Source organism: Odocoileus virginianus, chromosome 7, assembly GCF_023699985.2.
Source record: "Odocoileus virginianus isolate 20LAN1187 ecotype Illinois chromosome 7, Ovbor_1.2, whole genome shotgun sequence".
NCBI lineage: Eukaryota > Metazoa > Chordata > Mammalia > Artiodactyla > Cervidae > Odocoileus > Odocoileus virginianus.
Window position 1 is genome coordinate 66108697 of NC_069680.1, and position 17112 is coordinate 66125808.

The window sequence follows — 17112 nt, forward strand, 5'->3', positions numbered from 1 at the left end:
AATCTTTTCAGGAAAAGTCTGCTGACCCCTAATCTATGTTACAATAGCAAGATAACGAGGCAGGAAAACATGCTTATTTAGAATATTTGCTTGAAATAAAATAGAAATATTGATGACAATTTTACATAATTTGCATCCACAATCTGTTAGAAGTTAGAAAAATGTACCTTGTCCAAAAAAGTATCCTCCACACTGTAGATGCTCAGTATATATTTTTAATACATATTTAACAGCACAACCATCCACTAAATTCACTCAAGCTCCCAAATTAGTATCTATCCTTAAAGCATCCTTTTCCCCCATACTCCACTTCATCCATAACTTCAAATCCTCTTAGCTCTACCTTGATGAGACATTTGAAATGCCTCTACTTCTCTCCATCTTTCAGCTCCATCCGTAGTACAAGCCAACACAATTTCTTGTCTAGACTAATGCATTCATTTTTAAAAAATTAATTTATTTTAATTGGAGACTAATTACAATATTGTGGTGGTTTTTGCCATCTACTGACATGAATCAGCCACAAGTGTATATGTGTCCCCCATCCTGAACCCCCTCCCACTCCCTCCCCATCCCATCCCTCTGGGTTGTCCCAGTGTACCAGCTTTGAATGCCCTGTGAAACCAGAATTGAAAGATACACGTGTACCCCAGTGTTCATCACAGCACTGTTTATAATAGCTAGGACATGGAAGCAACCTAGATATCCATTGGCAGACAAATGCATAAGGAAGCTGTGGTACATATACACAGTGGAATATTACTCAGCTATTAAAAAGAACACATTTGAATCAGCTCTAATAAGGTGGATGAAACGAGCCTATTATACAGAGTGACGTAAGTCAGAAAGAAAAACACCAGTACAGTATATTAAAGCATATATATGAAATTTAGAAAATGGTAACAACAACCCTATATGCAAGATAGCAAAAGAGACACAGATATAAAGAACAGACTTTTGGACTCTGTGGGAGAAGGCGAGGGTGGGATGATTTGAGACAATAGCATTGAAACATGTATATTACCATATGTGAAATAGATGACCAGCCCAAGTTCAATGCATTCATTATTTTTAAACAGTCTCCCTGCTGCTATTCTTGTTGAAGTAATAGAAGTAATGTTGAAGTAATCCCTTCAACATCCAAGAAGAAACCTTTTAAAAACAAAGCAGATAATATTTCTTTCTTCCCTAAAGCCCTCCAAGGGTTTCCTACTTTGTTTAGTCTGAAACCCAACTTCTTGTCCATGGACCAAAAATCACCACATAAACTGGTCCCTGCCCACCTCTTAACCTTCACCAGATTCACTATAGCCCTTCTTCCCCATTACGACTCTGAAAGACTCCTTTGGTTCCTAGAATATACCATGCTCATTCCCTCTTTAGGACTTTTCCTGTCCCTCCTTCTGCCTGGAACTTTCTGTTCCCATCTCCACATGGCTGGCTGATTTTGCCTAGTAATTCAGGAATTCAAAAGTCACCTTTTCATTGGAATAAAATATATTGTTTCATATCTTTTATAGAATACATTATATTGTAGTATTAAAAGCTATGTGATGTTGAAGCTGAAACTCCAATACTTTGGCCACCTAACGCAAAGAGCTGACTCATTTAAAAAGATCCTGATGCTGGGAAAGATTGAGAGTAGGAGGAGAAGGGGATGACATTGGATGAGATGGTTGGATGGCATCACTGACTCAATGGATATGAATTTGGGTGAACTCTGGGAGTTGGTGATAGACAGGGAGGCCTGGCGTGCTGCAGTCCAAGGGACTGCAAAGAGTCGGACACAACTGAGCGACTGAACTGAACTGAAAAGTTATGTTCTGTTTTCTAACTGATTACCACATACATTATGAGGTTTACGTTATGTGTAATTACAAAGTAATTGACATCTGTGGCCTATTGTTTATGACTAATCATCACATGTTAATAGCCTGACTTTCTAACATGATCTTGGTGGTGATTGGAGTGATATGAACATGATGATATATGCTAGGCAAATAACTATTTATGAAATGTAGCAATACAATATTCATATATTTTCTTATTTTCAAAGACTTTGACTAACTGTTTTATAATGAGCTCTAACTCATTTACAAGTTTCTTGAGCTTGCTGTTGAAGTTAACAATCATTGGCTAAAATAGATTTGACACTGATATGTACTATGAAAACATGTTTCTATATCCAGTTTAATAAATCAATGAAGCTATATATTTTGACCCAAGAGCTTTTGATGTCAGGTAATGCAGGCAAAAAAAAAAAAAAAAACCCTTCATCATGATCAAAACATCAAATCTCATAAATCTCATGTCTTTTTAGAATAATGTGAGGCAGGAGGTATTTGCAGATTTTCTGTTATAGGACATAGTTTTAAATGACCATGAATATGACTAGCCTCTGCTGGTTCATAGTTATTCTGAATAGCCACAAGTTGAAATGAATATATTAATGTAGGTTAAAATTGAAAAAAAGTGAAAGTGTTAGTTGCTCAGTCATGTTTGACATTTTGCAACCCCATGGACTGTAGCCTGCCAAGTTCCTCTGTGGAACTCTCCAGGTAAGAATATTGGAGTGGGTATCCATTCCCTTCTCCAGGGGACCTTCCCAACTCCAGGATTAAACCCAAGTCTCCTGCACTGTAGTCAGATTCTTTACCATCCAAGCCACCAATCCATACTCCTTAGACACAATCCTTCCACCAAGTATTAGCCACCTTACTGAGTATGTCAACCCCGTACTTGTCCATAAAACCATTTTGAGGTCGTCAATGCCATTTTTTTAAAAAAATCCAGATACAATGTATACATATGCTTGATCTACAAACAGTATCAGAAACAAGAAATGGGATTTATCTGTCATGATTTTTCTTGGTGACCCCACCTTAGGTCCCGATGGGAACTGCTTTCCCTCTTCAGTGCTCATAAAGCAACTTATAATTTTCATCCAAAATGTCGCAGATCGATAGTGTATCATGCTTTTCAAGAAAACCAAATGCTGCCCCTGTCTTATTCTCTAGCACATCTCTCAATGTTAAGGGGTCTTATTTGGAAGCTGCCTTCATAGTTCAGCATGTAAGGGCAGCCACTAAGAGGCTATGCGCTCAAGTAGAACCACCACCGACCTCCTACCATCTTGCTAATTACCTAGGGTCTTAGTTGCCACACACTCAGTACCAAAGATTTCAGTATGAAAAAACATTTCTTTGACCAAAAAGACCAAAGGAAAAGTGAGTTTTACGCATTATATACATTGTTATCATAGAGAAGAGTCAAAGAAAGACCTCTAGATACTCAGCGGATCAGCTCCAGGGTGGTCAGTGGCAATGGCGAGGCCAGGGGGCCCTCCACTCCTGGGCATCTCCCAACATGGGCTCCAGCCTTCCCCGGAATTCCTTCCCAGCCACTCCACCAGGGTCTTTGCCTCAACCCCTGGCAGCATGTTAATTGACAACCAACACCCAGTGAAGGTTTACACACTCAATGAGGACCAGCAGTGGGACAACCAGAACAACAGGCATGTCATCCAGTTATATTGAGTGGCAAAGGACATGTCCCTGCTAGTTAGGGACTGACAAAACATGGTCCACTGGAGAAGGGAATGCCAAAGCATTTCAATATTCTTGCCTTGAGAACCCCATGAACAGTATGAAAAGACAAAAAGATAGGACATTGAAAGATGAACTCTCTGGGTCAGTAGGTGCCCAATATGCTACTGGAGAAGAGTGGAGAAATAACTCCAGAAAGAATGAAGAGGCTGAGCCAAAGCGAAGACAACACCCAATTGTGGGTGTGATGGTGATAGAAGTAAAGTCTGATGTTGTAAGAACAATATTGCATAGGAACCTGTAATGTTAGGTCCATGAATCAAGGTAAATTGGAAGTGGTCAAACATGAGATGGCAAGAGTAAACATTGACATTTCAGGAATCAATGAACTAAAATGGACCAGAATGGGTAAATGACAATTATATCTACTACTGTGGGCAAGAATCCCTTAGAAGAAATGGAGTAGCCTTCATAGTCAACAGAAGAGTCCAAAATGCAGTACTTGGTTGTAATCTCATAAATGACAATGATGTTGGTTTGTTTCCAAGGCAAACCATTCAACATCACAGCAATCCAAATCTATGTCCCAAGCCACTAATGCTGAGAAACATGAACTTGAATGATTCTATGAAGACCTACATGACCTCCTAAACCTAACACCAAAAAAATATGTCCTTTTCATCATAGGGGACAGGAATGCAAAAATAGGAGGTCAGGAGATAGTGGTATTTGTGTCAGTTGCTCAGTCGTGTCCAACTCTGTGACCCCATGGACTGTAGCCCACCAGGCTCCTCTGTCCAAGGGATTCTCCAGGCAAGAGTACTGGAGTGGGTTGCCATTTCCTTCTCCACAAGAGATAGTGGAATAATAGGCAAGTTTGGCTTTGGAGTACAAAATGAAGCAGGCAAAGGCTAAAAGAGTTTTGCCAAGAGAACATATAGGTCATAGCAAATACCCTCTTTCAATAACATAAGAGACAACTCTATACATGGACATCACCAGATGGCCAGTATCAAAATCAAATTGATTATATTCTTTGAAGCCAAAGATAGAGAAGCTCTATACAGTCACAAAAACAAGGCCTGGAGTTGACCGTGGCTCAGTTTATCAGTCCCTTATTGCAAATTTCAGGCTCAAATTTAAGAAAGCAGGGAAAACCACTAGGCCATTCAGTGGTTGGATGACCTAAATCAAATCCCTTATGATTATACAGTGGAGATGAAGAATAGATTAGAGGGACTAGATCTGGTAGAAAGAGTGCCTGAAGAAGGACTGTGGACAGAGGTTCATAACATTGTATGGGATGTGGTGACCAAAACCATCCCCAAGATAAAGAAATGCAAGAAGGCAAAGTGGTTGTCTGAGGAGGTCTTACAAATAGATGAGGAAAGGAGAAATGAAAGGCAAAGGAGAAATGGAAAGATATACCTAACTAAATACAGAGTTCTAGAGAATAGCAAGGAAAGATAAGAAAGCCTTATAAGTGAACAACACCAATAGAATGGGAAAGACTAGATATTTCTTTAAGAAAATCGGGGATACCAAAGGAACATTTTAGGCTTCCCCAGTATCTCCTACACCTGCAATGCAGGGGCCATAGGAGATAAGTATTCAATGCCTGGGTCAGGAAGGTCCCCTGGAGGAGGGCTTGGTAACCCACTCTGGTATTCTTGCCTGGAGAGTCCCATGGACAGAGGAGCCTGGCAGGCTACATTCCATAGGGTCACAGAGTTGGACACAACTGAACCGACTTAGCACACATACATGTAAGGGAACATTCCATGCACAGATAGGCTCCATAAACAACAAAAAGGGCAAGAACCTAACAGAAGCAGAAGAGATTAAGAAAAGGTGGGAAAAATACACAAAACTGTACAAGAAACCTCTTAATGACCCAGATAACCATGATGGTGTGGTCACTCACATAGAGCCAGACATCCTGAAGTGCTAAGTCAAGTGGGCCTTAGGAGGCATCACTATGAACAAAGCTAGTGGAGGTGATGGAATTCCAGCTGAGCTATTTCAAATCCAAAAGATGATGCTATTAAAATGCTGCACTCAATATGCCAGCAAATTTGGAAAACTCAGCAGTGGCCACAGGACTGGAAAAGGTCAGTTTTCATTCCAATCCCAAAGAAAGGCAATGCCAAAGAAAGTTCAAATTACCACACAATTGCATTCATTTCACATGCTAGAAAAATTATGCTCAAAATCCTTCAAACTAGGCTTCAACAGTACATGAACAGAGAACTTCTGGATGTACATGCTGGATTTAGAAAAGATGGAGGAACCAGAGATCAAACTGCCACCATATGCTGGATCATAGAAAAAGCAAGGGAATTCCAAAAATACATCTACTTCTGCTTCACTGACTACGGCTAAAGCCTTTGACTGTGTGGATCACAACAAACTTGGTAATGTTGTTAAAGAGATGGGAATAGCAAACCACATTACCTACGTCCTGAAAAACCAGTATGCAGGTCAAGAAGCAACAGTTATAACTGGACATAGAACAATGGTTCAAAATTGGGAAAAGAGTATGTCAATTCTGTATATTGTCACCCTGCTTATTTAACTTATATGCAGAGTACATAATATGAAATGCTGGGCTTGATGACTCACAAGCTGCAATCAAGATTACCAGGTGAAATATCAACAACCTCAAATATGCAGATAATACCACTTTAATGGAAGAAAGTGAAGAGGAACTAAAGAGCTTCTTGATGAAGGTAAAAGAAGAGAGTGAAAAAGCTGACTTAAATTTCAAAAAAGTGAAAACAGTTTCAGATTTCATTTTCTTGGGCTCCCAAAATCAATGTGGACAGGGACTGGAGACACTTGCTCCTTGGAAGAATAGCAGTGACAAACCTAGGCAGTATATTAGAAAGCAAAGACATCACTTTACCGACAAAGGTCCATGTAGTCAAAGCCATGGTTTTTCTAGTAGACATGTATGGATGTGAGAATTCGACCGTAAAGAAGCCTGAGCACTGAAGAATTTATTTTGAACTGTGGTGCTGGAGAAGTCTTGAGAGTCCTTTGGACAGCAAGGAGATTCTAAAGGAAATCAGTACTTAATATTCTTTGGAAGAACTGGTGCTGAAGTTGAAGTTCCAATACTTCGGCCACCTGATGCAAAGAACCAACTCACTGGAAAGGACCTTGATTCTGGGAAAGATTGAGATCAAGAGGAGAATGGGGTGACAGAGGATGAGATGGTTGGATAGCATCATGGACTCAATGGACATGAGTTTGAGCAAATGCCTAGAGATGGTGAAGGACAGGGAAACTTGGCATGCTGCAGTCCTTGTGGTCACAAACAGTCGGACATGACTTAGCAATTGAACAAGATATTTGGGGAAAAACCTTAGCCTTGTCACTACATAGCATTTGTAGCATTTTCCCTACCAGAAGGTCTCATCAGGTGATTGCTTGATTGACTTGAACTGAGAGCAATGTGTCTATCACTTGCTGATAACTGCAGAGACAGAGATTTAATGGTAGACAGTCCTGGAATTTAAGTCGTGTGTGTGTGTGTGTGTGTGTGTGTGTGTGTGTGTGTGTGCACGTGCGCATGTGCACACATGCATGCACATGCACACAAATATATAACCAGTTTGGAGCAGAGAAGAAGAGAATCCCTCAATAGATTTTGAATCCAGTTTCCATAAATGGATCAAAGAAAAATTGAAAAAAGCTGGGCAAGATTTTTTGTTTTTGCCTCATCTCTATTTCCCCTTCCTCATATGCTCTAGCCCCTCTTTTCTCCCAAAGCCTGGATCGTGTTTCTCCCCAGTGGTTGTCTCAACTTCCCAAAGAGACACCTCCAAACCCCATACATAAAACTTTGTGTTCCTAATTTTTTAATGATAGACTCTTAGAAATGAGCTACTAGAAAATGTTGTGAAAACATTTCTAAGGACCTTACTACATATTGCCAACACACCTTTCTATTTCTTCATCTCAGAACTGAGATCTGTGGTTACAAAGTTTAACTCCCAGGACTGAGACCTCAAGACAGTTCTATGAATTTGATTTTACTCTTTCTTTTTGGAAGTTGTTGCCCATGAAGATAAGGCTATAAACCAATAAATCACTTTCACTGTTAGTTTCAGAACTTTTCTGGAAACTAAGTTATATGAATAATTAGCTTGCCCATCTAGATAAACAGAACTTCTTGTCAAAACAATAGATTGTTCACATGAGCAAACAGCTCATATATCAAACTATTTTTACTTAGAAGACTTGCTTGAAGATCCTTATCTTACAGCACTCACCAGTCTTAAACTCTTGTATCATAGTTTGGCCGTTCCTTATCAAATCTTTAACACTAAAGCCTGCCTTAAACCACTCAATCCTCAAACTATAGATTTCTACCCATGACCACCCTCTTTTGAGACATAACTAAGACTCTGTCGAGGTTTGCTCTCCCTTACTGCAGTAGGTTTACTCAAATTAGCTTTGCTTAAGCCTCAGTTTATTCTAGTGATGTTTTGGGAGGTCAAAGTCAAAACATCCAACAAATATGTATTAACTCTCTTGTCTTTTTGGCTAGATACAGGGGATTCAATGTTGACTAAATGTGACAGCAGCCCATGTAATCCTGGGAGGGAAAAATATGTTAGTCAAATCATTATAAATATATACATTTTGGTTATGATTAGTGTCATATGGACAAGTTATAAGGTGGTGTGAGAGCAAATAGCTAAATAATGTGACACTTTCAGGGAGAATAAGGTGAATGCACTGAGCAGGTAATGTTTGATCTGAGACTTCAAGGATGAAAAAGTCTCAACTAGGAAAAGATGCAAAGAAAATGGTAGAGGAAGAGAAAGAATGGAAGGGAAAAGGGATAAACATGCGAGAAGGGGAGGAGCAAAGAAAATGGAGGAGGGGAGCTAAGGAGGGGACTAAGAAATGAGGAGGAGGAGTGAGAGGGAGGGGAGAGAGGGGAAGTCTCAGAACCTACTAGGCATACAGAAAATCTGTGTGAAGGCAACTAGGAAAAAAAATTCCCCTCATCCTAAAACAGAGAGCAAAGGGAAAGCAATGTGAGGTACAACATGTAGGCGCACAGAACAGAAAGATCATACAATTTAACCTTCATGCTTAAGTACACGAGAGTGTCAGCTTTGCCGTATTATCACTAACATTAAGTGTTACCCTATGTTTATCCTTGCTAATATGATACATGAAAAATATCCTATTATCTTAAGTTTTAATCCTTTGTTTACTGGTGAAAATACAAAGAAAATCTTCCCTGGTGGCTCAGATGGTAATCTGCCTGTAAAGCAGGAGACCCAGGTTCCATCCCTAGGTCAGGAAGATCCCCTGGAGAAGGAAATGGCAACCCACTCCAGCATTCTTGCCTGGAAAATTCCATGGATGGAGGAGCCTGGTAGACTACAGTCCATGGGGTCACAAGGAGTCAGACACAACTGAGCAACTAATACTTTTTATACAAAGAAAAACCAATTTAACATTTTTATTTCCTCCATTAGAATGCATCTCTTCTTGACCTCAATATAACCATTGAGATTCCTTTTTCTTACCTATTTGAACAAAATTTTATATATTGTGATCTTAGCCCATTAGCGTAAGTTTTACAAATATTTCCCCTAGTTCACTCTTGGTTTTTAATCTCTGTATTGTTTTATAAAGACATACCAATTTATTTTTATGCACTAAATACATGAACATTTTCACTTGTGATTTTCCCTTTGCTTTTCTCCTAAGAGAGTCTTTCTTAATCCAGAGAGTTAATCACCTAAATATTTTAAACAGTTTTATAATTTGCATTTCTACATTTAAATCTTGAAATATTTGGTATTTATTTTGGAGCATATCATCTGTTAAGGACCTAAATATACTTTATCCCCTTAATAAGTTCCAGTGATTGCAGAGTCATTCGTTGACTAATCTTCCCATTCTCTCTTTACAAGTCCTTGATATCTCCTTTATCATATTTTGCCTTTTCAAATACTAGCTGGAAGATTTTACAAGGTAACCTATTCTACTTCGTCTGTTTATCCCTGGGGCCACGGAGATTAAATTATTTGAGCGTTAGTCTAAATTTTAATATCTGGTTGTAGCCTGTCCCAGCTCTTACCTGGTTATTCCTCCAGAAGCACTTTAGAATAACAGGATCAAGTTCTGAAGAAACAAATCCTTTTGAAATGTTAATTTGGAGGTTGTTAATAGGTCCACCTTCTTATATTGGAATGCCATTCCAGACACTTCATGTAAGCACATATATTATTTAGCCTGCTAATTCAGGCTTTCAGAGCCATAATTCGAAATATTAACACCCAAAGACCTGCATTTGAGGTCAGATTTCACGACTTTCAGCATCTACTTAGGGGTGCCTTGTGATGACTTCTGCCTCCCCATATAAAAGATGGTGGTCCCTGTGCATCACATGAAGCTTTTGCAAGGATGAAATAATGTATGAAAAGGTTTTTGTGGGCAAGAGGTCAAGATAAGTGCTAGAGTCTGGAGCTAGGCTAGGCCATCCTCTTGTGGCCATGACTGTACCACAGTTACACCAACCTCTTCGTCATCTTCCCTGGCTTCTTCAGCCTAAAACCTCCCCATTGTCAGGATCAAGTTTTGTAATTTTTGTAATTAATATTGTAAAATCCAATATTGCAATGCTTAGAAAGGACCACAGTGTAATCCAGCTATAAAGATAAGAGCCTAAACAAACACATGAAAAGATGCTCAACATCACTCATTATCAGAGAAATGCAAATCAAAACCACAATGAGGTACCATCTCACACCAGTCAGAATGGCTACTATCAGAAAGTCTACAAACAATAAATGCTGGAGAGGGTGCAGAGAAAAGGGAACCCTCTTACACTGGTGGTGGCAATGAAAACTAGTACAGACACTATGGAGAACAGTGTGGAAAGTCCTTAAAAAACTGGAAATAGAATTGCCATATGACCCAGCAATCCCACTGCTGGGCATACACACCGAGGAAACCAAATCTGAAAGAGTCAAGTGTACCCCAATGCTCACAGCAGCACTGCTTACAATAACCAGGACATGGAAGCAACCTAGATGCCCATCAGCAGACAAATGGATAAGAAAGCTGTGGTACATATACACCATGGAATATTACTCAGCCATTAAAAAGAACATTTGAATCAGTTCTAATGAGGTGGATGAAACTGGAGCCTATTACACAGAGTGAAGTAAGCCAGAAAGATAAACACCAATACAGTATATTAACATATATACATGGAATTTAGAAAGATGGTAATGATGACCCTATATGCAAGACAGCAAAAGAGACACAGATGTAAAGAACAGGCTGTTGGACTCTGTAGGAGAAGGCGAGGCTGGGATGATTTGAGAGAATAGCATTGAAACATGTATATTATCATATGTGAAATATGCCAGTCCAGGTTGGATGCCTGAGACAGGGTGCTCCGGGCGGGTGCACTTGGATGACCCAGAGGGATGGGATGGGGAGGGAGATGGGAGGGAGGGTCAGGATGGGGAACACGTGTACACCCATGGCTGATTCATGTGAATGTATGGAAAAACCATCACAATATTGTAAAGTAATTAGCCTCCAGTTAAAATTTTAAAAAGAGAGAGAGAAGAGCTTAAAAACAAACAAAAACCAGGGCCTCTCAGATGGTAGAGAATCTGCCTGCAATGTGGGAGACATGGTTTCGATTCCTGGGTTGGGAAGATCGCCTAGAAAAGAGAATGGCCACCCACTCCAGTATTCTTGCCTGGAGAATTCCATGGACAGTGGAGCCTGGCGGGCTATAGTCCATGGTGTTGCAAAGAGCAGGACACAGAGAGTCACAAAGAATGACTAACACTTTCACTTTCTCAAACTGAAAGAGCTTGAATTTGAGGATGTGCAGTTTTTTCCAAGACCAGATGGAGAAAAATGATGATTTCCTGTGTGTTCATTCTATGTGAAGAAACGAAGGGAGATGGGTCTGCCATGGGGTCAAGCAAATAGCTAACAGAAAAAAAGAAAAGAGGAACAGGAGAGGACCCTTTAAAATTCATCCAGGCCCCCTCATCTAGGTGGTAGAGATGAATATCAATGAGGATGAAAATCCACTCTTTCCTAGATGGGATCTCTCTTCCTCCAGCCCAGAGTGCTGTTTGCCCAGGTCCAGCCTTACAGAAGGGGAGATCCCAGAGAGGCCTCTCCGAAGGCACAGCCACCCTCCCTTCCTCTGTGGCTGAGCTCCAGGTTGTCACACAGCCCAGCAAACCCCAACAAATTAATTTGTAATCTTAGGGGGAAAATGATGGTCTCTCTGCGTCTGTCACCGATCACTCTCCCTGCCAGTTTAAACAGCTGATTAGTTAGCACCACTGGAATCGATCCGCATCAGTTCCACCTGCATGCACCCACCAGGAACCACTTTATTGTAAATCAATCATTCTGTAAACATCTCACAAAGGGGCCAGGCTTTGCTAACAAGCCGCCCCTTCCTGCTCCCTCTTGGAAGTGCCCAGCAAAGGCGACCAACATTTATTCAAAAATTCTCTCTTCAGGTTCTTTTGAGCCTGAGCAGGGAGCAGAAAGGCAGAAAAGGATTGAGGCTTCCTAATACAAGCACATGCAGAAGGTGGTGGGTTTGTCTGTCTGGAATCATGCCAATGTTTGTCCATGCCCTCTCTTAAAAAAAAAAAAAAGTCTGGGCAAAAGTTTTGAGTAGACTTTTCACAAAAGAAGAAATATGGACGGCCAGAAGGACATGAAAAAATGCTCAACATCACTTGTCATCTCAGAAATGTAAATTAACACCTCGGTGAGATACCTACACCACCACCAGAAAGGCTAAAATTAAAAAGACAAACACCTGATGTCAGTGAAGATATAGAGCAAACTGAACTCTCAAACTTGGTACATGAGAGTGTAAGATGAGAGAACTACTTGGAAAAAAGGTTTGCAATTTCTTATAACACTAAACATACATATACCCTATCACCAACAATTTTACCCCTATTTATTGACCCACAATAAATGAAAGCATATGTGTTCATGAAGACTCATACACAGAGCGTCACAGCCACTTTATGCACAACAGCCAAAATCTGGAAATCATAATCATAACCAGGTGAATGGATAAACAAACTGTAGTATATCTATACATAGGGAATAATACTCAGCAATAAAAAAGGAGTGAATTACTGATACACACAACATGGATGAATCTCAAAAAGATTATCCTGAGGGAAGAAACTTACCCAAAAGAATTATCTACTCTTATGATTCCATATATATGACACTCTAGAGTGAACCAAACTGTTCTATCTATAGGGGGGAAAAGATTGTAATATTGGATACCTCTGGGGAGGTGGGGTCATAGATTGACTGGAATGTGACACAAAACTTTCTGGAGTAATGTTCATATTTTATACCATGATACGGGTTTGGATTCCACAGGTTATGTGCAGATGTCAAAACTCAGTGAAGGGTCCACTTAAAATTTCTACATTATATTGTATGCAAACTTTACCTCAAAATTCAAAGGTAAAAGAGATACATAAATATTAGATTTAGATAAGAATATGTATGCTGAAGTGTTTGGAGTGAAGTGTACCAAAGTCTGCAACTTATTTAAAATGTATTAAAATAAGATGGATTGGTAATTGGACAGAAGGATGGACAGAGAGATAGATGTGACATAAAGTAAGTAAAATAAAACCTAATAGGGGTGAGGGGGTTATTCACTGTGAAATCCTTTCCACTTTCTGCATGTTGGAAATTTTTCATAATAGTATATTGGGAAGAAAACGAGAGGAGAGAAAGAGAGTGTCTTCCTCACCTGGTCAGCATTAATAGTACACCAGGGCTTTGTGCCTTGTCTGAGGGTTCCCACAGGTCTCTAGCCCAGTCTTTACCGTATCCATTGGCTAAATGAAATGATTAAATTTTGACTACCCAGAAGACGAAGCTGCCAGGTATAACACTGGAAACACACTCCTTAGTGAAAAAAAAAATGTGCAGGAAATATTGTAATTGGTATCCAAGAGCCTTCTATAAAACAAGTTCAAATCTTTAATTAAGGAGATGGGACAAAAGCATCTTGAGATATCTCCTCTCTATCTTTGTGGCTTCTGCGTGAATCTCAGAATGTGTGCAGGAAAGACAGAGAAAACTGTGCTCCCATTCTGGGTAATAGAGAGCTCTGCTGTTTGCATCTGGTTAGAAGGCATGAGGGTAAGTCATCTGATTTTGCCAAATATGGCCCAGACAGACTCATGCAGGAACCACTCAGCTCATTTGCTGACAGGTGACTGCATTGTCAGCGCTGCATGGCTGAGGGTGACTATGTGATGCTGATGACTCCCCTATAAACCTGGCATCAGAAGGCAAATTCCGGGTGTCATTTGAGCCATGGAGAAGAGGAGAGCTGGATTGCAAGGGCCTGTTGCCCATTGCCTGTGGCCACATCGACTTGGGTGGGGATTTGTGGAGGCACAAATAGGAGAACTGCTGGCTCACCAGGGAGACAGTTACAGTAATACAGTGTTAGGCTTCAGACATTACTCTCTGTTGCTTGGCTACTCTCAAACCCCCATTCAGGTTGGATATTCTTGTTCTGGGCATTGGCCATAACTTATCACAGTAAGCACTATAAATGCAAGTTATGAGCAAATCTTTTTAGGCTGAGCAAGTACATCTTGAGGATTCTTTCAAAGAATTGAGGTACAGGGTCCCTATACTTCTGGGTGGTTATCAAATATTTCTAGGCCTTAGGTGTCTCTTGTTAAAATAAGGATAATAATGCCAGCTTTTGCAGAGTTATTATGGGGGTAAGAATAATAAATGTAAAGTGCCTGTAACCATATATAACTCATAATAATTTCTAGATAAATCATATTTGCATATATATGTGCATTTATTGAACAATTAACATATGCATATGTAAAATAAATATATACACACATATAGCTGTAGTAATAATTATCATATATAGTTATAACCAGATGAATGAGGGCTGCAGGTGAATTATCTAGATATATGAGTATTCTTTTTTTCAGGACTAGGCAACTTGGCAAGTAATGTTCTAGCAAATGTTTCACCTGGAGATGTTTGGTAAATTTTACTTCTACCTGAGTCTATTTTAAACCTATATATATCATAGTAATGAAACTTATGAGCTATTTAATACTTCATGTAGAGCAAAGGTTAAAAGAAACAATTTTCTGTGACATACATATTAATAGCAATAGATTGGTAGAGGTGGTTCTGATGTTGATAGTAATAAAAAATCCACAAAGTATTTCCCAGTTTACCAATGTATGTTCATTCAAATTGTTCTTCTAAACATGTTAAAATCACCAAACAAAATAACATGTAATCTTAATTCTACATATCACAGATAAGCAAATTGAGAACTCAGGAAAATACATAACTTTAATCATTCATTCATTAAATATGTTATAACCCATCATGTGCCCAGCCTCGTGCTCTGAGTTTAGGACATAAAGAGGACTAAGTGAATATAATTGTGGATAGAGGATTAAAATCTAGGTAACATACTGATTTTCCAGGTCCCAACAGACACATCCTAAAAATAAAAGTCTTCAGTTAAAAAAAAAAATGTTGAATTTCAACCTCCTACATATGCCCCTGATGGAGATTTGTAATGCATATGGGCATATTAAATACTCTAAGTTTTAGGAGAAGTTCACTAACACTCTACTTCTACAATTATTTGACCACAGAATCATTTTGCCAGCAAGACATGTGTTGTTATAATTTGGGAATTCTGTACTAGAAGAGTACAGACGTGCACATACATGTGATGACATGCGATAAAGGCTGGGACACGTTGGTGGCCTGAGCAGCCTGAAAACAGAGAGGATGGAGGAGTCAGATCTGCCTCTCTGCATTAACCAATGGGTGAAGGAAGGCTTCCACCTTTAAGCCAAAGTCCTGTAGCCAAACAATGGAGGTACCAGGACCACCCCAGAGCACCTTTAACTAGACTACAGTGCTTCTAACAAGAAAATACAGATTTGCTGTGTTCTTCATACTTAATAGAGATACTCCAACAAATACAATTTTTTTTTTTTAAGGCTTTTGCTGTCTTTGAGAAGTTCAGCATTGACTTCCCAACATATAAACAAAGAGATTGAACTTGGTCATTTCTAATTGCATGCCGGCTTTCCAGGATTCTCTGCTTTAACTAAAGGTACACACATTCTGCAGAGTTTCATTAAAATCCAGTGGCCTACAGGTCAGCAGAGCAGGGCATTTCTGCCCCAATCCCAACCAAGTTGAAAAACCAAAGCTCTTTACAAAGAAGTTGAACTCTTTAATGATGAAATGTATTGACTTAGGCTGCCGAAGACAACAGATCGCATCATAGCAGATACTATGAGAGATAGTATCTAGGTTAGATTTGATTGTAATACAGACTCGGGGAGTCAGAAAGCCATAAGATAATTGTTTTGACCTCTCCACTGATGAAGGACTTCATCATACCAATGGGTAACTCTGGGTTACTCTAGAACCTAGAGTTCTGTTCAAAAGAAATACAAAGAAGAAATAGACTCACACACATAGAAAACGAACTTATGGTTACCAAAGCGAAAAGCATGGGAAAGGAGAGATAAATTAGGAGGTTAGGATGAATATATACACACTACAATATAACAAAATAGGTAAAAAAACAAGGACCTAGCGTATAGCACAGGAAACTATACTCAATATTTTGTAATAACTTATAACGGAAGAGAATCGAAAAAAGACTACATATACATTATACACATATACATATATATACACATGAGGAGGAGTAGTTTTAGTCACTCAGTCATGTCTGACTCTTTGCAACCCCATAGACTATATATAGCCCGCCAGGCTCCTCTGTTCATGGAATTCTCTAGGCAAGAATATTGGAAGTAGGTAACCATTCCATTCTCCAGGGGATCTTCCTGACACAGGCATCTAACCCAGGTTTTCTGCATTACAGGCTGATTCTTTACTGTCTGAGCCACTATATATATATAACTTTGCCATACACTTGAAACTACACAACATTGTAAATTAACTATAGTTTAACTTAAAAAAAAAAGAAATACAAAGAAGAGGTGCATGTGTGAGTACCTTGCAACCCCACTTGTATAAACAGCACTCAAGCAACCATCTTCCTGTGTGGTTTTCATAGAGATCACTAGCGTGTATGGGATACCTCCTTACTCAAACTAGGCTCTCTAATTCCATGGGTTGAATACAGTCTCAGGAATTCATGTAGTTAGAAGAAGATGAAAAGAAGATGGCAGAGTCAGGGAATATTTTAGAGAGATTCTTATTCAGTTAAAGCATGAGGACAAAGACATAGAATCATGAATGGCCTCCAAATTTCTGACTTGAGCAACTTTGCAATTTAGAGAACAATTTTGTATGGGTTTCACTAATAATGTAATGCTGATATCTTTAATTAAAATTGGCATTCTAGGATTCCTAACAAGTAAAGTATTGACATAGAATCAGGTCTGATTGTACTGACCTAGCAAACAAGGTCTGGATAGTATTTGCCTCATTCTGAAAAGATTCCTTTGCATGCAAA